The 21,982-nt window shown below is 39.7% G+C and overlaps 3 long non-coding RNA genes across 3 annotated transcripts; all 3 read left to right on the forward strand.

The window, feature by feature from the left end:
* The first annotated feature begins 1,395 nt into the window (after nt 1-1,395).
* LOC145430988 (uncharacterized) lies at nt 1,396-4,164 on the forward strand. Its single transcript, XR_013911354.1, has 4 exons — nt 1,396-1,579; nt 3,476-3,608; nt 3,679-3,737; nt 3,833-4,164. It is a non-coding gene; the product is annotated as an uncharacterized LOC145430988 (long non-coding RNA).
* Nucleotides 4,165-5,676: 1,512 nt separating this feature from the next.
* On the forward strand, nt 5,677-8,442 carry LOC145431155 (uncharacterized). The gene is made up of 4 exons (XR_013911490.1): nt 5,677-5,855; nt 7,752-7,884; nt 7,955-8,013; nt 8,109-8,442. It is a non-coding gene; the product is annotated as an uncharacterized LOC145431155 (long non-coding RNA).
* A 1,399-nt stretch (nt 8,443-9,841) lies between these two features.
* LOC113029421 (uncharacterized) lies at nt 9,842-12,636 on the forward strand. Its single transcript, XR_013911489.1, has 4 exons — nt 9,842-10,129; nt 12,026-12,158; nt 12,229-12,287; nt 12,379-12,636. It is a non-coding gene; the product is annotated as an uncharacterized LOC113029421 (long non-coding RNA).
* Nucleotides 12,637-21,982: the final 9,346 nt, after the last annotated feature.

The following is a 21,982-nucleotide window of genomic DNA, read 5'->3' on the forward strand; positions in this document are numbered from 1 at the left end:
CCAGGTTTTTAATAAACCTTTATCTTTTACCAAAGTTCATGCAGCTGACGAAAGAAAGAAGCAGAATTTTAGCAGATGATATATTACAGCAGTGAGCTTGAACTCTGTGTCAAAGATTCAAGTTGCAGTTATTTATATGTCCTATCACCTTAAATCTTCACTCAAAGACAAGTATCTTTGACAGTGTATATATAGATGTATCATATATAAGAGACAAATATTGTTCCTTTAATTTGTTGGCATTACTAAATTTGGCTCAATGCTTACATATATGTGTAAAAAGCAAATGTACGAGCTGTGATAACTGTGTCTGATAGAATGAAGAGTAGACTGATATATTAAATATTCCTTTATTGGGTGAGAAAATCAGACCATGTCATAACTGCTTTAAGTCATACTGAAAATCCAGATATGTGGAGGTATATGCAGCATGCGAACGCACAACCCTATCCATGAGGTGCAGGAAAAGGTACCTTGACTTTCTGCAATAAACACTTCTGGAACTTTGAACCAATGAGACCAGAGAAGACAGTTTTTAGCTATAATGCACAGCATCACATCTATTGAAACTAAACACAGCGGGTGAGCACAAATAGAGCACAGCAACCACAGGAACAGTATTTCAGGGTCAAATGTGAGGCCATCTGTCAGAAAGTTTATGCTTGGCCTGTTGGGTCATAAACGGGGAAATGAACCCAAGTACCCCAAACAGCCATGCCCTCATATTTAAGCCTAAATAAAAGAAATAGAACGTCTAATGCAGCTATGAGGGGGGAAATTAGCAATGCATACACAAACCATTTAACATGTGATGTATTTAGTCTGTGTTAGAAACTGTTGATCTGTGTGTGTGTGTTGGAAGATAAAGACAGTCGACATGATCACATTTCTGTCACACATTTCCTGCAGAGCAGAGTGTGAAACTTATCTGATCATCTGCCAAAAGTTAACCTAAATAAAATAAACAGTAAAAGTGAGTTCTTTTGTGTTTTCAGGGGTAAAACAGCTTGATGCAAACAAGAAACAATTAAATTTAAATTACGAGCAAAAGTCGTGGGAATTTATAAGAAAAAATAAGCAGCATAAAAGTCAGCCAGTCATGCAAATGTTAATAGATGTACATATAGGCTGTTTAGGGAAACCATGAATCACTGAAGAACAGAAGTCAGTGGGTGATTTAGATTCATCACTCATTACAATGCACAAACCGTTGTTCTCAATCATCAGGCTCTATCATAATCATCACCATATTTGAGTGTCTTTGAACTTCGTGTATATGAGGCTGTTTCTCAGAAAGATCTCAGTGAGGTGTTGATAGGTTGAAATACTGAATTCTTCCTGATAAGAGGGGGAGGTGTGATATGCCACACCCAGCACACAAATACACAGACCTATAATCACACCTCATCAGTTGTGCCTGCATGTGTTCCTGCACTTACCAATAAATAACCAAACACAAATCAACTCGTAGATTTTGACTCTGATCAGTGAGCCAGACCACCGGTGAAAATGACTGTGAAGATCCTCTCCATCACTCTCCTCCTGCTCTCGGTGTGTGTGTGCTGCCACTCCTCTGAAGGTAACTGTGCTCTTACTTTTCTACAGAAAAATGAGGGAAAAAAAGAGATAAAATAGATCATTTGATCGCAGCAATGACTATCTCCAACAATGGCTGCTGCCTGTTTGTGAATAAGGTTCACTTCTGACATTTTGGTGGTTTATTGGGCAGGACCACTGTGTAAAGACCACAAACCTTTACATCAGTCATATTCTGGTATCTGCTCAGTCTATAATTGTGACATTTTTTATCCAGCATTCACACTCGACTTCTACCCACCAAGCATTCCTGGAAGCTGTTTTCTGGGCTAAGTTTTGTTAGTCAGTCATGGCATTTTAAAAGGCGTCCTTTACGTCTACATTTAGAAGAAGTCTTGGAGATTTCCTTTTTTTTTTAAGTACAACATTCACCTGACTTTTGTGTTCGATTGCTGGACTGACTGACAGCCACACCATATCCATTCCCGCTATACTGCTTACCATTAACAATGTTTGTACTATTTATGTTTTCTACTTTTGTTTTCTGTCACTTATGGGGTTATGTCTCACGCTGCGTTGCATGCCAGGCATATGTTGACACTTAAACTATCATAACTGCCAACTTATTAGTGTAGCACAGTTGGTGCAGTGGTTTCCTTCAAACAAATTCACTCTGTAACTACATCTCACTGCTTCATTTTAGTTTTTAGCAAAGTCATCATTTCAGTGGGTTTTTGGAGGGGTGCATACATTGTGACTCATTGCATAAGGCATGAAAGCAGAAAATGAGAGAGACACAGAGAGAGTATAAGATAATATCTTGCAGCTACGGGACAGTATTTTTCACCATTCAGTTATCAGCACATCTGAACTTTGAAATCTATGATTAAACATTTGATATATTAATCATTGTTAATAAATGGAGCTTAATGTTGGTTCCTATTCTCATCCCCTGTAAAAGAAATCAACATGCTTTGTTTGTAAATAATAACAAAAAAAGCAATTTAAGGCAGAATCAGTTTGGATTTGTTTGGTACAGCAGATTTCATCTTCAGAACATAAAGACAATGTTTCCCAACCGTTCATATTTCTATTTGATTCAATTTGGTTAAGAAAATAAATATAAGTAAAAATTCATCCTTGCAAAATTCCAGGAACCAGATTCCAGATGATATCTCCAAATGTTGGATCAAGTCTCGCCTCTGTTAAAATATATTTATGGAAACTTTCTGAGTGATCCTGATAACAGCACAAAGCAAACAGTGACGTACCGTCTGTTATTAACATAAGAACATTGAGAATATGTTCTCTATCATACCAAGACTGTCTCCACTCAGTTACATATTCGATATGTAAGACGTATGACTCCCCTTTGGTCACGGCGTGTGGATATTTCAACGTAATCCACCTTTCTCTATCATATCGAGACTATCTGTCCAGCTTCAGGCTGCTTGGAGACGCGTTCTGATCAAACCATCACTGATTTCATGTCTATGCAGCTATTTCATAGGTATGCTGTGGAGCATGGGCAGGCTAGCCGGAGTTTCTTTAAGAAATATCCACATGCTGCACAAATAGGAGTATGTAATATGCTTTTTTAATCAGAGACATTTCAAGACAGAAACATTCTTTAAAATCTGTGCAAGAGCCCTGCAACAGCTAAACTTAATTCTGGGCCAAAGTTGGATTGGTTTTCATTCATTTTTTCTTTGAATCCCAACGACTATAAAAATCAAAGTTAATTAACATAATGCCAAAACTGCCTAAAAAGTGCTTGAGGGTCCCCAAGTGATGAGAACATTGATTTGTTCCACTTACTTGTTGATTGATTTGGACAAAAAATGCCTGTGCACTGTAACATAATTTCAGGTCACATATTAAAAGTCATCTTCTGTTTAGTGATGTAAGACAAATCAGTTTTTAACCTTTTATCTCTCAGATACTCAAGTCCGTGGACCTGGAAGAATCCGCCCGTGCTGCGTTGGCGTCGACAAAGACAATATGACTGCTGAGGTGGTGGGAGAAACATATCGTGAGCAGGCTGCAAGAGGACACTGTGTGAAGGCTATAATGTAAGTCAGCACACGTTGTCCTACATACAAACATATACAATCTCTATAATTTTCTGTCTTTTATTTCCAGTTTCAACACAGAATATGGACAACTTTGTGCTGATCCGAAAGCTCAGTGGGTCAAAGATCGTAAGTCGTGCTAAAAATAAACACACACAGAAATAAATAATAAAGTATTTACAGAGAAAAACTAAAACTACTGCTTGTCTGTTTTTCCTCTCTAGTCACTGCCAAAATGAGGAAGGAGTGAAGTCTGTCTGCTACATCAGTATTTTCAGCATTTCCATCACCTTTAAAGGCTTATTCAAACCAGAGCGCTTTCTCAGCCTGACTGTTTCAAAACATTTTTTTTTGTAGATTAATTTTTACTGTGGAGTAAACCTGTATTTTATTCACGCTGTTGACTTCATTGTTTTTTAATTGATAATTGGGGTTCAGGTTGCTTTGTCTTTTTTTTTGTTTTTCCTTATTTGTGGATCTCTTTCTTTGCATTGTGTGTTTATGTGAAGAACAATGTGGCTGTGAAAAATAATATAAAAATAAACTTTTAAGCAAATATTTTCCTGCTGTTGTTTCAGTGCCCACCAGACCCTCACAAAATGTCACACACATCGCTGAATGTATTCCACTAGTGCTTTAATTGAGGATGCTCACTGAGTAGACTGTCCAGGTTTTTAATAAACCTTTATCTTTTACCAAAGTTCATGCAGCTGACGAAAGAAAGAAGCAGAATTTTAGCAGATGATATATTACAGCAGTGAGCTTGAACTCTGTGTCAAAGATTCAAGTTGCAGTTATTTATATGTCCTATCACCTTAAATCTTCACTCAAAGACAAGTATCTTTGACAGTGTATATATAGATGTATCATATATAAGAGACAAATATTGTTCCTTTAATTTGTTGGCATTACTAAATTTGGCTCAATGCTTACATATATGTGTAAAAAGCAAATGTACGAGCTGTGATAACTGTGTCTGATAGAATGAAGAGTAGACTGATATATTAAATATTCCTTTATTGGGTGAGAAAATCAGACCATGTCATAACTGCTTTAAGTCATACTGAAAATCCAGATATGTGGAGGTATATGCAGCATGCGAACGCACAACCCTATCCATGAGGTGCAGGAAAAGGTACCTTGACTTTCTGCAATAAACACTTCTGGAACTTTGAACCAATGAGACCAGAGAAGACAGTTTTTAGCTATAATGCACAGCATCACATCTATTGAAACTAAACACAGCAGGTGAGCACAAATAGAGCACAGCAACCACAGGAACAGTATTTCAGGGTCAAATGTGAGGCCATCTGTCAGAAAGTTTATGCTTGGCCTGTTGGGTCATAAACGGGGAAATGAACCCAAGTACCCCAAACAGCCATGCCCTCATATTTAAGCCTAAATAAAAGAAATAGAACGTCTAATGCAGCTATGAGGGGGGAAATTAGCAATGCATACACAAACCATTTAACATGTGATGTATTTAGTCTGTGTTAGAAACTGTTGATCTGTGTGTGTGTGTGTTGGAAGATAAAGACAGTCGACATGATCACATTTCTGCCACACATTTCCTGCAGAGCAGAGTGTGAAACTTATCTGATCATCTGCCAAAAGTCAACCTAAATAAAATAAACAGTAAAAGTGAGTTCTTTTGTGTTTTCAGGGGTAAAACAGCTTGATGCAAACAAGAAACAATTAAATTTAAATTACGAGCAAAAGTCGTGGGAATTTATAAGAAAAAATAAGCAGCATAAAAGTCAGCCAGTCATGCAAATGTTAATAGATGTACATATAGGCTGTTTAGGGAAACCATGAATCACTGAAGAACAGAAGTCAGTGGGTGATTTAGATTCGTCACTCATTACAATGCACAAACCGTTGTTCTCAATCATCAGGCTCTATCATAATCATCACCATATTTGAGTGTCTTTGAACTTCGTGTATATGAGGCTGTTTCTCAGAAAGATCTCAGTGAGGTGTTGATAGGTTGAAATACTGAATTCTTCCTGATAAGAGGGGGAGGTGTGATATGCCACACCCAGCACACAAATACACAGACCTATAATCACACCTCATCAGTTGTGCCTGCATGTGTTCCTGCACTTACCAATAAATAGCCAAACACAAATCAACTCGTAGATTTTGACTCTGATCAGTGAGCCAGACCACCGGTGAAAATGACTGTGAAGATCCTCTCCATCACTCTCCTCCTGCTCTCGGTGTGTGTGTGCTGCCACTCCTCTGAAGGTAACTGTGCTCTTACTTTTCTACAGAAAAATGAGGGGAAAAAAGAGATAAAATAGATCATTTGATCGCAGCAATGACTATCTCCAACAATGGCTGCTGCCTGTTTGTGAATAAGGTTCACTTCTGACATTTTGGTGGTTTATTGGGCAGGACCACTGTGTAAAGACCACAAACCTTTACATCAGTCATATTCTGGTATCTGCTCAGTCTATAATTGTGACATTTTTTATCCAGCATTCACACTCGACTTCTACCCACCAAGCATTCCTGGAAGCTGTTTTCTGGGCTAAGTTTTGTTAGTCAGTCATGGCATTTTAAAAGGCGTCCTTTACGTCTACATTTAGAAGAAGTCTTGGAGATTTCCTTTTTTTTTTAAGTACAACATTCACCTGACTTTTGTGTTCGATTGCTGGACTGACTGACAGCCACACCATATCCATTCCCGCTATACTGCTTACCATTAACAATGTTTGTACTATTTATGTTTTCTACTTTTGTTTTCTGTCACTTATGGGGTTATGTCTCACGCTGCGTTGCATGCCAGGCATATGTTGACACTTAAACTATCATAACTGCCAACTTATTAGTGTAGCACAGTTGGTGCAGTGGTTTCCTTCAAACAAATTCACTCTGTAACTACATCTCACTGCTTCATTTTAGTTTTTAGCAAAGTCATCATTTCAGTGGGTTTTTGGAGGGGTGCATACATTGTGACTCATTGCATAAGGCATGAAAGCAGAAAATGAGAGAGACACAGAGAGAGTATAAGATAATATCTTGCAGCTACGGGACAGTATTTTTCACCATTCAGTTATCAGCACATCTGAACTTTGAAATCTATGATTAAACATTTGATATATTAATCATTGTTAATAAATGGAGCTTAATGTTGGTTCCTATTCTCATCCCCTGTAAAAGAAATCAACATGCTTTGTTTGCAAATAATAACAAAAAAAGCAATTTAAGGCAGAATCAGTTTGGATTTGTTTGGTACAGCAGATTTCATCTTCAGAACATAAAGACAATGTTTCCCAACCGTTCATATTTCTATTTGATTCAATTTGGTTAAGAAAATAAATATAAGTAAAAATTCATCCTTGCAAAATTCCAGGAACCAGATTCCAGATGATATCTCCAAATGTTGGATCAAGTCTCGCCTCTGTTAAAATATATTTATGGAAACTTTCTGAGTGATCCTGATAACAGCACAAAGCAAACAGTGACGTACCGTCTGTTATTAACATAAGAACATTGAGAATATGTTCTCTATCATACCAAGACTGTCTCCACTCAGTTACATATTCGATATGTAAGACGTATGACTCCCCTTTGGTCACGGCGTGTGGATATTTCAACGTAATCCACCTTTCTCTATCATATCGAGACTATCTGTCCAGCTTCAGGCTGCTTGGAGACGCGTTCTGATCAAACCATCACTGATTTCATGTCTATGCAGCTATTTCATAGGTATGCTGTGGAGCATGGGCAGGCTAGCCGGAGTTTCTTTAAGAAATATCCACATGCTGCACAAATAGGAGTATGTAATATGCTTTTTTAATCAGAGACATTTCAAGACAGAAACATTCTTTAAAATCTGTGCAAGAGCCCTGCAACAGCTAAACTTAATTCTGGGCCAAAGTTGGATTGGTTTTCATTCATTTTTTCTTTGAATCCCAACGACTATAAAAATCAAAGTTAATTAACATAATGCCAAAACTGCCTAAAAAGTGCTTGAGGGTCCCCAAGTGATGAGAACATTGATTTGTTCCACTTACTTGTTGATTGATTTGGACAAAAAATGCCTGTGCACTGTAACATAATTTCAGGTCACATATTAAAAGTCATCTTCTGTTTAGTGATGTAAGACAAATCAGTTTTTAACCTTTTATCTCTCAGATACTCAAGTCCGTGGACCTGGAAGAATCCGCCCGTGCTGCGTTGGCGTCGACAAAGACAATATGACTGCTGAGGTGGTGGGAGAAACATATCGTGAGCAGGCTGCAAGAGGACACTGTGTGAAGGCTATAATGTAAGTCAGCACACGTTGTCCTACATACAAACATATACAATCTCTATAATTTTCTGTCTTTTATTTCCAGTTTCAACACAGAATATGGACAACTTTGTGCTGATCCGAAAGCTCAGTGGGTCAAAGATCGTAAGTCGTGCTAAAAATAAACACACACAGAAATAAATAATAAAGTATTTACAGAGAAAAACTAAAACTACTGCTTGTCTGTTTTTCCTCTCTAGTCACTGCCAAAATGAGGAAGGAGTGAAGTCTGTCTGCTACATCAGTATTTTCAGCATTTCCATCACCTTTAAAGGCTTATTCAAACCAGAGCGCTTTCTCAGCCTGACTGTTTCAAAACATTTTTTTTTGTAGATTAATTTTTACTGTGGAGTAAACCTGTATTTTATTCACGCTGTTGACTTCATTGTTTTTTAATTGATAATTGGGGTTCAGGTTGCTTTGTCTTTTTTTTTGTTTTTGCTTATTTGTGGATCTCTTTCTTTGCATTGTGTGTTTATGTGAAGAACAATGTGGCTGTGAAAAATAATATAAAAATAAACTTTTAAGCAAATATTTTCCTGCTGTTGTTTCAGTGCCCACCAGACCCTCACAAAATGTCACACACATCGCTGAATGTATTCCACTAGTGCTTTAATTGAGGATGCTCACTGAGTAGACTGTCCAGGTTTTTAATAAACCTTTATCTTTTACCAAAGTTCATGCAGCTGACGAAAGAAAGAAGCAGAATTTTAGCAGATGATATATTACAGCAGTGAGCTTGAACTCTGTGTCAAAGATTCAAGTTGCAGTTATTTATATGTCCTATCACCTTAAATCTTCACTCAAAGACAAGTATCTTTGACAGTGTATATATAGATGTATCATATATAAGAGACAAATATTGTTCCTTTAATTTGTTGGCATTACTAAATTTGGCTCAATGCTTACATATATGTGTAAAAAGCAAATGTACGAGCTGTGATAACTGTGTCTGATAGAATGAAGAGTAGACTGATATATTAAATATCCCTTTATTGGGTGAGAAAATCAGACCATGTCATAACTGCTTTAAGTCATACTGAAAATCCAGATATGTGGAGGTATATGCAGCATGCGAACGCACAACCCTATCCATGAGGTGCAGGAAAAGGTACCTTGACTTTCTGCAATAAACACTTCTGGAACTTTGAACCAATGAGACCAGAGAAGACAGTTTTTAGCTATAATGCACAGCATCACATCTATTGAAACTAAACACAGCAGGTGAGCACAAATAGAGCACAGCAACCACAGGAACAGTATTTCAGGGTCAAATGTGAGGCCATCTGTCAGAAAGTTTATGCTTGGCCTGTTGGGTCATAAACGGGGAAATGAACCCAAGTACCCCAAACAGCCATGCCCTCATATTTAAGCCTAAATAAAAGAAATAGAACGTCTAATGCAGCTATGAGGGGGGAAATTAGCAATGCATACACAAACCATTTAACATGTGATGTATTTAGTCTGTGTTAGAAACTGTTGATCTGTGTGTGTGTGTTGGAAGATAAAGACAGTCGACATGATCACATTTCTGTCACACATTTCCTGCAGAGCAGAGTGTGAAACTTATCTGATCATCTGCCAAAAGTTAACATAAATAAAATAAACAGTAAAAGTGAGTTCTTTTGTGTTTTCAGGGGTAAAACAGCTTGATGCAAACAAGAAACAATTAAATTTAAATTACGAGCAAAAGTCGTGGGAATTTATAAGAAAAAATAAGCAGCATAAAAGTCAGCCAGTCATGCAAATGTTAATAGATGTACATATAGGCTGTTTAGGGAAACCATGAATCACTGAAGAACAGAAGTCAGTGGGTGATTTAGATTCATCTCTCATTACAATGCACAAACCGTTGTTCTCAATCATCAGGCTCTATCATAATCATCACCATATTTGAGTGTCTTTGAACTTCGTGTATATGAGGCTGTTTCTCAGAAAGATCTCAGTGAGGTGTTGATAGGTTGAAATACTGAATTCTTCCTGATAAGAGGGGGAGGTGTGATATGCCACACCCAGCACACAAATACACAGACCTATAATCACACCTCATCAGTTGTGCCTGCATGTGTTCCTGCACTTACCAATAAATAACCAAACACAAATCAACTCGTAGATTTTGACTCTGATCAGTGAGCCAGACCACTGGTGAAAATGACTGTGAAGATCCTCTCCATCACTCTCCTCCTGCTCTCGGTGTGTGTGTGCTGCCACTCCTCTGAAGGTAACTGTGCTCTTACTTTTCTACAGAAAAATGAGGGGAAAAAAGAGATAAAATAGATCATTTGATCGCAGCAATGACTATCTCCAACAATGGCTGCTGCCTGTTTGTGAATAAGGTTCACTTCTGACATTTTGGTGTTTTATTGGGCAGGACCACTGTGTAAAGACCACAAACCTTTACATCAGTCATATTCTGGTATCTGCTCAGTCTATAATTGTGACATTTTTTATCCAGCATTCACACTCGACTTCTACCCACCAAGCATTCCTGGAAGCTGTTTTCTGGGCTAAGTTTCATTAGTCAGTCATGGCATTTTAAAAGGCGTCCTTTACATCGACATTTAGAAGAAGTCTTGGAGATTTCCTTTTTTTTTAAGTACAACATTCACCTGACTTTTGTGTTCGATTGCTGGACTGACTGACAGCCACACCATATCCATTCCCGCTATACTGCTTACCATTAACAATGTTTGTACTATTTATGTTTTCTACTTTTGTTTTCTGTCACTTATGGGGTTATGTCTCACGCTGCGTTGCATACCAGGCATATGTTGACACTTAAACTATCATAACTGCCAACTTATTAGTGTAGCACAGTTGGTGCAGTGGTTTCCTTCAAACAAATTCACTCTGTAACTACATCTCACTGCTTCATTTTAGTTTTTAGCAAAGTCATCATTTCAGTGGGTTTTTGGAGGGGTGCATACATTGTGACTCATTGCATAAGGCATGAAAGCAGAAAATGAGAGAGACACAGAGAGAGTATAAGATAATATCTTGCAGCTACGGGACAGTATTTTTCACCATTCAGTTATCAGCACATCTGAACTTTGAAATCTATGATTAAACATTTGATATATTAATCATTGTTAATAAATGGAGCTTAATGTTGGTTCCTATTCTCATCCCCTGTAAAAGAAATCAACATGCTTTGTTTGCAAATAATAACAAAAAAAGCAATTTAAGGCAGAATCAGTTTGGATTTGTTTGGTACAGCAGATTTCATCTTCAGAACATAAAGACAATGTTTCCCAACCGTTCATATTTCTATTTGATTCAATTTGGTTAAGAAAATAAATATAAGTAAAAATTCATCCTTGCAAAATTCCAGGAACCAGATTCCAGATGATATCTCCAAATGTTGGATCAAGTCTCGCCTCTGTTAAAATATATTTATGGAAACTTTCTGAGTGATCCTGATAACAGCACAAAGCAAACAGTGACGTACCGTCTGTTATTAACATAAGAACATTGAGAATATGTTCTCTATCATACCAAGACTGTCTCCACTCAGTTACATATTCGATATGTAAGACGTATGACTCCCCTTTGGTCACGGCGTGTGGATATTTCAACGTAATCCACCTTTCTCTATCATATCGAGACTATCTGTCCAGCTTCAGGCTGCTTGGAGACGCGTTCTGATCAAACCATCACTGATTTCATGTCTATGCAGCTATTTCATAGGTATGCTGTGGAGCATGGGCAGGCTAGCCGGAGTTTCTTTAAGAAATATCCACATGCTGCACAAATAGGAGTATGTAATATGCTTTTTTAATCAGAGACATTTCAAGACAGAAACATTCTTTAAAATCTGTGCAAGAGCCCTGCAACAGCTAAACTTAATTCTGGGCCAAAGTTGGATTGGTTTTCATTCATTTTTTCTTTGAATCCCAACGACTATAAAAATCAAAGTTAATTAACATAATGCCAAAACTGCCTAAAAAGTGCTTGAGGGTCCCCAAGTGATGAGAACATTGATTTGTTCCACTTACTTGTTGATTGATTTGGACAAAAAAATGCCTGTGCACTGTAACATAATTTCAGGTCACATATTAAAAGTCATCTTCTGTTTAGTGATATAAGACAAATCAGTTTTTAACCTTTTATCTCTCAGATACTCGAGTCCGTGGACCTGGAAGAATCCGCCCGTGCTGCGTTGGCGTCGACAAAGACAATATGACTGCTGAGGTGGTGGGAGAAACATATCGTGAGCAGGCTGCAAGAGGACACTGTGTGAAGGCTATAATGTAAGTCAGCACTTGTTGTCCTACATACAAACATATACAATCTCTATAATTTTCTGTCTTTTATTTCCAGTTTTAACACAAAAAAGGGACAACTTTGTGCTGATCCAAAAGCTCAGTGGGTCAAAGATCGTAAGTCGTGCTAAAAGAAACACACAGAAATAAATGCAAAGTATTTACAGAGAAAAACTGAAGCTGCTGCTTGTCTGTTTTTCCTCTCTAGTCACTGCCAAAATGAGGAAGGTGTGAAGTCTGTCTGCTGCATCAGTATTTTCATCACCTTTGAAGGCTTATTCAAACCAGAGCGCTTTCTCAGCCTGACTGTTTTAAAACATTAATTGATCAGGTTTTATTTGTCTTTTGTTTTTTGTGGGTTTTTTTTCTTATTTGTGAATCTCTTTCTGTGCATTATGTGTTTATGTGAAGCACAATGTGGCTGTGAAAAACAATACAAAAATAAACTTTTGTATTATTGAGCAAATATTTTCCTGCTGTTGTTTGAATCGCCTATTGCATTCCACTTGTGTTTCAACTGAGGATGCTCGCTGAGCAACACTGTCCAGGTTTTTTATAAAACTTTTACCCAAGTTCATGCGGCCCACGATGAACATAAGTGGGTCGGCCCAGTGAAAAATCTTATTATATGAAAAAAGCACAATGAAAAACTTCATCTCAGTTTGCCAGTATGTTAAAGAAATACTCCTTTATCAATAAAATGTATCAGCACAATTCTCCAGACAGAAAAGTTTTGTTATTTCACAGAAAATATCTTATTTTTTTCTCTTTTTTTGTTCCTCTGGACCCATTGTGAAAAAGAAATTTCTATAGTAGTCTTTTCTTTAAATGTTTGTCTGCTTCTTTTTTTTTTTTTTTTTTTTTTTGAACTTTTAATTGCAGAGCAGGAAAACAGCAGTCACCAGCATATACATACACAGGACAAAGATGCATCTACATGTATAGCAGGACGTGGGAGGCAGAAAGAGAAAGCCAACAGCAATATTAATAAACAATGAAAAAGGTTAACAATCGTCCCTTTGTTGCCAGGCTAAATCCCGTAAGCCCGATTTCAACCTCTGAGCAGAAGGAGTGTTCAGGTGGGCCAAAAAAGGGTCCCATATGCGATAGAAAAGGAAAGGTTTGTCCTTAAGTGCTGTAGAGAAGGCTTCCATTGGCATGATACATATCACAGACTGTAGCCACTGGTTGACAGATGGGGCCTTATCAGAAATCCACAGTACCATAATGCACTTTCGAGCGTAGTGCAGCAGTATGTGAAGGAGATCTTTGCTGCGAAAGCCGGCAGGTAGCTCATCGTTCAGTCCTAACAGGCAAGTCCTTGGACCCAGATGCAGTCGGCAATTAAATATAGTACATAGCTTGTCTATAAGTGATCTCCAAAACTGTAGAATAACAGGGCAGCTCCACAGACAATGAAAAAAGGAACCAACAGCAGACTGACATTTGTTACAGAGATTAGGCAAAGCTGGATACATTATGTGTCTCTTCTCGGGTGTAATATAAAGCCTATTTATAAGTTTAAACTGCCTTTCCCAAATAGAATTAGATGCCAAGGCTTTAAAAGGACGACAACACAACTCATCCCAAGCTTCAGCATCTATAGCGCCTACGTCTGATTCCCATTGGCCCTTGATTTTGTTAGAGTTATCCATTCTAAGATCAGAGAGAATGTTATAAATCTTTTTAGTGATACATTTTAGTTGGGTAGTTTTTACCATGAGTGATTCTATAGGAGAAAGACCAAACCCTCCATTCAAATCCTTCAATTTAGAAGTAATATAGTGCTTTACCTGAAAGTACTTCAAAAAATCCTTATTGGTCAGACCAAACTTGCTTTTCAGTTGATTAAAAGTAAGAAGAGAGTTCTCATGAACAAGATCACCCACTGTATTAATCCCTTTTTGAGACCAGTCCGCAAAACCAGCCTGAAGACCAGGTAAGAAGTCAGGGTTTTCATGAATAGGAGTAAGAAGGGAGAAACAATTATAATATCCTTCCAGGCGCCTGACTTTGCGCCAAATAACGAGCATATTCTTTAGCACCATATTATCTTGTGTTAGAACTGTGGCTTTACCTGAGGAAATATATAGCAGGTTCCGCAATGGAATGCCCTTTAAAGAAGCGGACTCAGCGCTGAGGTAAATGGAATCCGGATCGTCCATAAACCATTCTGTAAGAAATTTAAACTGTGCAGCCAAGAGGTATTGTGGGAAGGAGGGAGCGGCAAGACCGCCTTTCTGAACAGGCAAACACAGAAAACTGTATCTCAGCCTAGGTCTTTTCTTACGCCATATAAAAGAAATAATTGAACCATTTAATTTTGACAAAACCTTTTTGGACAGAGCAAGCGGTAACATCTGGAATAAATACAAGAGGCGAGGGAGGATATTCATCTTGACCAGATGAATACGACCTAAGAGAGACAGAGGGAGGCTGCACCACCTACCCAAATCGCGATTGATGGTCTGAATTAAAGGGGTGTAGTTCAGACTATACATTTCTTTTAGATTCGGTGAAATCTTTACCCCTAAATAAGTGAAACCGGAGGGAGACCAACGAAAAGGCTGAGAAATGTTTGGATCAACCTCATTTAGAACAGAGAGGGGCATAGCCTCACTTTTAGAAAAATTGATCTTGTAGCCTGAGAAGGAGCCGTATTGGGAAATTAACGCAACTAATCTAGGAATTGAGTGAGCAGGAGAATTTAGAAAAATTAAGACGTCATCTGCATAAAGTGAAATCTTATGTTGAGAATTGTTCAAACCGAGTCCTTCAATAGCAGCATCCTTCCTAATGGCTGTGGCAAGGGGTTCCATAGCCAGGGCGAATAACAAAGGGCTCAGCGGACAGCCCTGTCGACTGCCACGTTCAATACTGAAATTGTCTGACCTATAACCATTGGTAATCACTGCCGAAAGAGGGGAAGTATAAAGGATCTGGATCCATTTAACGAAGTTGTCACCTAAACCAAATTCTTGAAGTGTGAAAAGAAGAAACGGCCATTCCAGACGGTCAAAGGCCTTTTCAGCGTCAAGTGAGATGACTAGAGCCTCAGGGTTAAACAAAGATGAGTGCTGAATAATGTTAAGTAGGCGCCTCACGCTATGTGTGGAATACCGCCCTCGTATAAAACCAGTTTGATCATTCTCAACGATCGAAGGTAGTATTGGCTCAAGACGTACAGCCAGGACCTTAGCAAGTATCTTCAAATCAAGATTTAAAACAGATATAGGCCTATAGGAGGCGCATTCTTCTGGAGGTTTCCCCTTCTTCAGAATTAGCGAAATATTAGCCTCCATTAAGGAGGGGGGGAGAGTGCCTGCCTCAAAAGAGGACAGAAGCATCTTATACAGTGGGGAAGTCAGAATCTTACTAAATTTCTTAAAGAATTCCCCCGTGAACCCGTCTGGACCCGGGGCTTTGTTATTTGGAAGCATCTGAATAACTTTCAAAATTTCACTTTGCGTTATAGGTTTACATAAATCATCCCTTTGGATTTCAGTAACTTTAGGTAAATTTAGTCCTAAGAAGAAGTGATGCATACCTTGTTCCAATGTTGGTTTAAACTGGGAGGTATATAACTGCTTATAAAAAGTTTTAAAAGTATCATTAATAATTAAATTGTCATATTTAGGTAAACCAGATGAGTCTCTAACACATGGGATATTACAACCAGCACCCTTATTATGAAGAAGATTGGCCAGATAGCGGTTAGGTTTATTAGCAAACTCATATAACCTCTGCCTCATGAAGAAAAGAGATTTCTCAGCCTTTCTTGTCAATAGTGCCTCCAAAGCTGTTTTAACCACCTGAATTTCATTCCTTAATTGCTCTGAAGGTGATTCATTATGTTTAGCTTGCAGTTCGTGCAATTCCAGTTCCAATTTCCGTTGTTCCATCTGATTTTTCCGCTTCAGGCCTGCTGAATATGATATAATCAGTCCACGGGTGTAAGCCTTCAAGGTGTCCCAAAGCAGGCCTGGAGAAACTTCAGGGGTTGCATTGACCTTTAAAAAATGTTCAAGCTGATCATTTAAAAATATTTCGAATTTTGGGTCGTGAATCAAAAAATTGTTAAATCTCCAGGTATGAGACCGAGGGACAGGATTTAGATCACTTAGCTGAACAAAAACCGGCGCATGATCTGAAATAATAATATCGCCTATTGTACATCTCAAAATGTTTCCCAGTGATCGCTTGGGGGTGAAAACGAGATCGATCCTACTACTTGTTCTATGAACACCGGAAAAAAAAGTAAATTCTTTATCGTTAGGATGAAGAGTCCGCCAGGTATCAACCAGATCAAGTTCGTTACAAGTATCTAAAAGTGCTTTGGCCCTTGTAGACATTTGAATTTGTTTAGGAGGGGATCTGTCCTTAGTTGTAGAAAAATAACAGTTAAAATCACCGGCTATCACAGAATTATCACAAACCCAATCAGAAAAGGAAGAGAAAGTATGAGCAATAAAGTCGTTAGACTGTACTGGCGGAAAGTAAATATTCAGAAACGACACCGCCTGACCACCTAGGGTGCCTTTTAAGGAAACATATCTACCAGACTTATCACAAATTGTTTGGTCAACTGTCAGCGGTAGGTGTTTATGTATTAAAACGGCTACACCGCGGCTCTTACTCGTAAAGGAGGAACTAAAAACTTGACCGACCCAATCACGTTTCAGTTTTAGATGCTCCTGAGGAGACAGGTGAGTTTCTTGCAACAAGGCAACATGTACATTCTCCCTCTTAAGAAAGCTCAATATTTTTTTCCGTTTAACAGGGTTATGTATACCTCCTACATTCCAGGAACAAACATTCAACATTGAATTATCACTTATCATACAACATTTTAAATAAGCATGGAACCACGCTCAGGTGACCAAAGCATAGCTGATATGTAGGGCTCCCAAACACTGCTCTACAACACCAGTGGCAAGTAAAATACACATAGAAAAACAAACGTCCTGCTCTGCTAACAATTAACAGAAAACTATTTATAAGAAACAGAACCGTCAAGAAACCAGTGAGTATGGAGGTCAGACAAAGGTCTTCAACGCCCAGCAGGGGGCGCAAGCAAACTTTCCAACTTGGACATAGAAAGATGCTGGACCAGAGTACGAGTCTTTTCTTAATCAGTAACGTGAAACAGTTGCCCGCCCGCAGCTAAAACAAGAATTCGGATTATAAATGGCTAAATAAAATAGTCTATGTGTATGGGGTTATTATCTCCGCACAGACCCGAAAAGAAAAAAAAAGGAACCAAACAGAAAAAATAACAATAATAATAAACAGGAAAAAAAAAAAAAAAAAAAAAAAAAAAGGAGGAGGAGGAGACGAGGGATTGGCGAATGCCTCAGGTATGGGACAGGAGCACAGATCAACAGTCCACTGGAGCCACCGAGGATGAGCGCGGCCCCGACCCTTGAGGTACGTTATCCAGGTAAGCTGAGACTGCTTCTGGAGATCTAAAAGATTTCTCCTGGCCATCGATCTTGATCCTAAGGACAGCCGGGTACATCATAGCGAAGGGGACACCCATCTCCCTAAGGCGTTGTTTGACGTGGTAGAATCCCTGGCGTTTCTTCAGAACAGCGGCGGAGAAGTCCTCGAATATCATAATAGGAATGCCATTATGAAATAAGGACTGCTTCCTCCTAGCCGCTTGCATGATCCGTGCTTTATCCTGGAAGTTGTGGAGCTTTATGATGACCGCGCGGGGCCGCTGGGCACTGGAAGGGAGGCGTGCAAGCACCCGGTGGCAGCGATCGATTTTAACAGCGCCGCCCTTGAAACTCACAGCCACCAACTCCGGTAACCACGTTTTGAAAAAAGACACAGGGTTGGTACCTTCACTGCCTTCGGGTAGCCCAATAACACGTATGTTACACCGTCGGCTCCTGTTCTCCAAGTCATCAATCTTATCCAAAGCGGCCTCCAGCTTAAGCTCCACTTCAGAAATCTTGGCGCCATATCCCGCTGTAACATCTTCCTGCGTTGATATACGTGCCTCTGCCTCCTTCATTTTAACATCCAATGCAGAGATGTTAGCTGCGCATGTTTCCAGTCTTTTCAGAACTGGATCAATCTTCTTCTCAAAGGAGGCCTCCACCGCCCTCAGCACCTCCGCCGATATCCTCTCCACCAATTTGTCGACGTCCATTCGGTCGAGAAGTGGGGGCGACTGGGCCTCCGCCATAACCGCTACAGCATGATCGCTGAGCGGAGGGTGATTTTCTCCGGATTTGCCCGGTTTCGACCCAAGGTTGAGCTTCTTCTGGGTGCTTGGCATCGTACGAAGTTTAAAAGTCGAAATAAACAGAGACTTTAACCAAACAAGACATATAAAGGCCTAAACAAATGCCAAGCTGCGGGAGCGGGCGAGAAACACAGCTACTCCGCCATTGACGTCACGTGACCCCCCCCGTTTGTCTGCTTCTTAACTACTTTGATGTAGCATGAACGGCCATGGGCAGGTCTGTGACAGAAGACCTGGAATTTTTGTTGTGCAGACTCTTCCTCTGGGACTCATGTTGAAGATCATGGGATCGAACATTTAAACTGAGGGGTGTTACAGCCCAAAGCTGCTGGGCCCCTTCCTTTGGTTAATCGTTTTTGTTATAATTAGCTTACGCAGCCCCCTCCTGGAGATGGCTGGACCTTCTCAGGCTGCCTTCCTAACCCAACTGCTCCAACCACAGCAGAGCTACTTATAAACTCACCTTTCTATCAGTTTCATTTTGTTTAACTGCATATTCTATCCCTGAGATATCTCCATATAAGAAAATGAAGTCGAATTTTAGAATTTTAGCAGACAGCAAGATATATACCAGGCAACCAAGCTCTCCTCATCACAGAAACTTGCTCACACAGCACACTATAAGACACAGGGCTAAATGTCCAACTTGCTTGGAAGCTGGAAGTTGGTCGGGCTGCTGGTCTGGACGGGTCCCAATTTATAGCCTCATTTAGTTTTCCACCAATGTTCAGCCTCCACCTGCAGCTTACACAAGCGCAAACAACACAGAGAAAGAACAGCACCACCCTCAGGTGTGAGGAACTCAAACAACACATGACCTAGGTCATAACAGATGACACAAAACTTTTTTGTCAGTAACATATCTGAAGTCATTCTACTCTGCAAGGCCATCAAAGAACTAACATGCAGTTGTTAGTTGCTTGAAGTTTGGGAGGGTGAACATCTTAAGAGGCATGATCAGGTAAACTACAGCACAGATTCTTTTCCATACAGGGGAGAGTTTAGCTCTTTGCTTTCAATCACTGCAAAACCACCACATGTCAGCCCTTCTGGTGGTATGGTTAACAAACCAGTCCTTGTGGTGAAGGCTACTGCCTTGTGTCACATCATAGATGTACCAGCTTAAGCCATGCAGTCCCGACATTGCCGATTCCTGTAAAAACAGGTGCTATTACTTGGATAGTATTTAGCATTTGGAGGGGTTTGTGGTTATTTATTGCTAAGTGCAGGAACATCCGAAGGCAGGGCTAATGCTATTTTTTATAGGTCTGTGTAGTTCAGTGTGCATCCACCCCTTATCAGTGAGACTTTAATATTTTCAAACCACCAACATCATGCTGAGAGTGGGTTTCAAGTAAGATATTTGTATATTATTCATATCGCCATATAGCCCAATTCACCTGTGCAGGGGCTCAGCTGGTTTGGTGGACGGAAGGATCGGCCTGGTGTAACTGGCTCCCGATGTGGACGTAACCAATAAAGGACGACGGAAGAGCCGCAGCATTTGTGGGGTGTGGAAAACTTTCTGTGCACTTGCCCCAGATGGAGCAGCCACAGCCATAGCCAGTTAGTTTTTCGGGCATGTGTGTGAAGCGCCGAGTGTATTGAAGAAGAGTTCTTGTTATTGCAATTATTAGTTAGGACTTGAGAGTCTTTGTATTTTTTTATTCATTATTTATGTTAATCAGAATCAGAATCAAAGAAACTTTATTTATCCCCAAGGGGCAATTAAGATACAACAGAGCAGCATGACATAAAAAATAAGGTCAGGGCATAAACAGGTAATAAGAGATAAAAAATACTTAAATTATACAGTATATACACCGTTTTAAAATTAAAGTGACTGAATAAGTGAACAAATAACTGTAGTGACTAAAAGTGAATACCGTATTTCCCGGACTACAGAGCGCACCTGAATATTAGCCGCACAAGCTAAAATCAGGGGAAAATCCTGTTTTGTACATACCTTAGCCGCACCTGACTAAAAGCCGCAGGTGTTTCAATGTTGACTCATCATATGTAAGAGAATGTGCACAAAGAGAATTGTCAGGAAAGAGACGGCTGTTTGGAGACATCACTTTTATTAATATTTTGAAAAACAAGTTATGGGTACATATTTGCATAACTTTTTAGGTATATGTAAAAGTAGCGGTAATTACAAGTACGAAACATGTACTGTGCTTCATAAATGAGTAACAAATGTAGTACATAATAACCTACAGCACACCAGAAAAATAGATTCGGCCTACCTTTTAGGCTCAGGTGCAGTGACACGGCTTTAACAAGAAGAAAAGTCAGTCATTCACCACCATCTTCCTGCGCACTAAAACCACCAAAGTCCTCTTCTCCAGTGTCGGAAACGAACAGGCTCAGGATGGCTTCGTCATCCACTCTCCGCTTCTCTCCTTCGTTGTCACTTTCAAAACCAACCAAACAAATCCTCTTTGTCAGTGTCAGAGTCGAACACCCTCAGAAGGGCCGTGGCGGTGTCCTCCTCTCCATCATGCAACAGTCCAGCCCTTCGAAATCCGTTGGTGATCGTGGATGTTTTCACACTTTTCCACGCTGTCAGAATCCAATGGTGGAGTTGAGCATAACTTGCTTTTCGCAAGTTTATCACCGCTCGTCATCCACACCTCCCGCTGAACGCGTAGCGCTACTTTGAAGTTTGCTTTTCGCGCTACTTCGTACGGCACTACGTTGCCTGGCGGATGGACATGTGACCAACATACCACTCTTGAACCCCGATCCTTCCGCCAGGCAACGTAGTGCCGTACAACAGCGGAACAAACAAAACAAATCCGCTCAAGGACAATCCTTAGAAAAGCCGCACCTGACTAAAAGCCGCAGGGTTCAAAGCTTGTGCAAAAAGTAGCGGCTTATAGCCCGACAATTACGGTATATAAAAAGAGTGTAGAGTAGTTTATGTTTCTGGTGTGGGAAATGGTCTTATTGGCTGGAGTTAAAAAGCAGAGTGGCTTTGGGGACAAATATGGCTCTCCTCCTCTCAGTCCTGCAGGAAATGCAGCGGCGGTGTCGCCCAGAGGGCTGTTTTGATGGTATACATATATAAATCTATCAGTCGCTTGTTGTAAGATTCAGATAATTATTTTTTAAAAGCTAAATATTTTAAATGAGAATAAGAAAGAAAAGTATTTCTTTGTGCCCCCCTCTCCCTGTTAATGCCCTACCTGGCCCCCTGGCAACACTTTGCTAGACCCGCCCCTGCACAGTTACCAGCTGTCAGCTACTTAGAAAAGGATCCTGGTGTTATTTGTCTCTCAGAAACAGTTCATAACTTCCCCTCAACTCATTCATGTCACCTCAAAGGTAAACCTGTTTCTCCATCACCTGTTCAGCTCTGATGATTCAGTAAGGACATCTCCTGGTTTCATCTTCATGTTTCCCTCTCACCAGATATCCAAACCGACCAGCAGCTTTTACAGCTGTGGCTCCAGCAAACATCGGCTGATACTAGAAATTAACATAAAATAAATTTAAACAACAGCTGATCAAGCTTAAACGTGCTGCTGTTGTTTAGCGCGACATCCGCTGG

The sequence above is a fragment of the Astatotilapia calliptera genome, chromosome 9, assembly GCF_964374335.1.
Source record: "Astatotilapia calliptera chromosome 9, fAstCal68.1, whole genome shotgun sequence".
Classification (NCBI taxonomy): Eukaryota; Metazoa; Chordata; class Actinopteri; order Cichliformes; family Cichlidae; genus Astatotilapia; species Astatotilapia calliptera.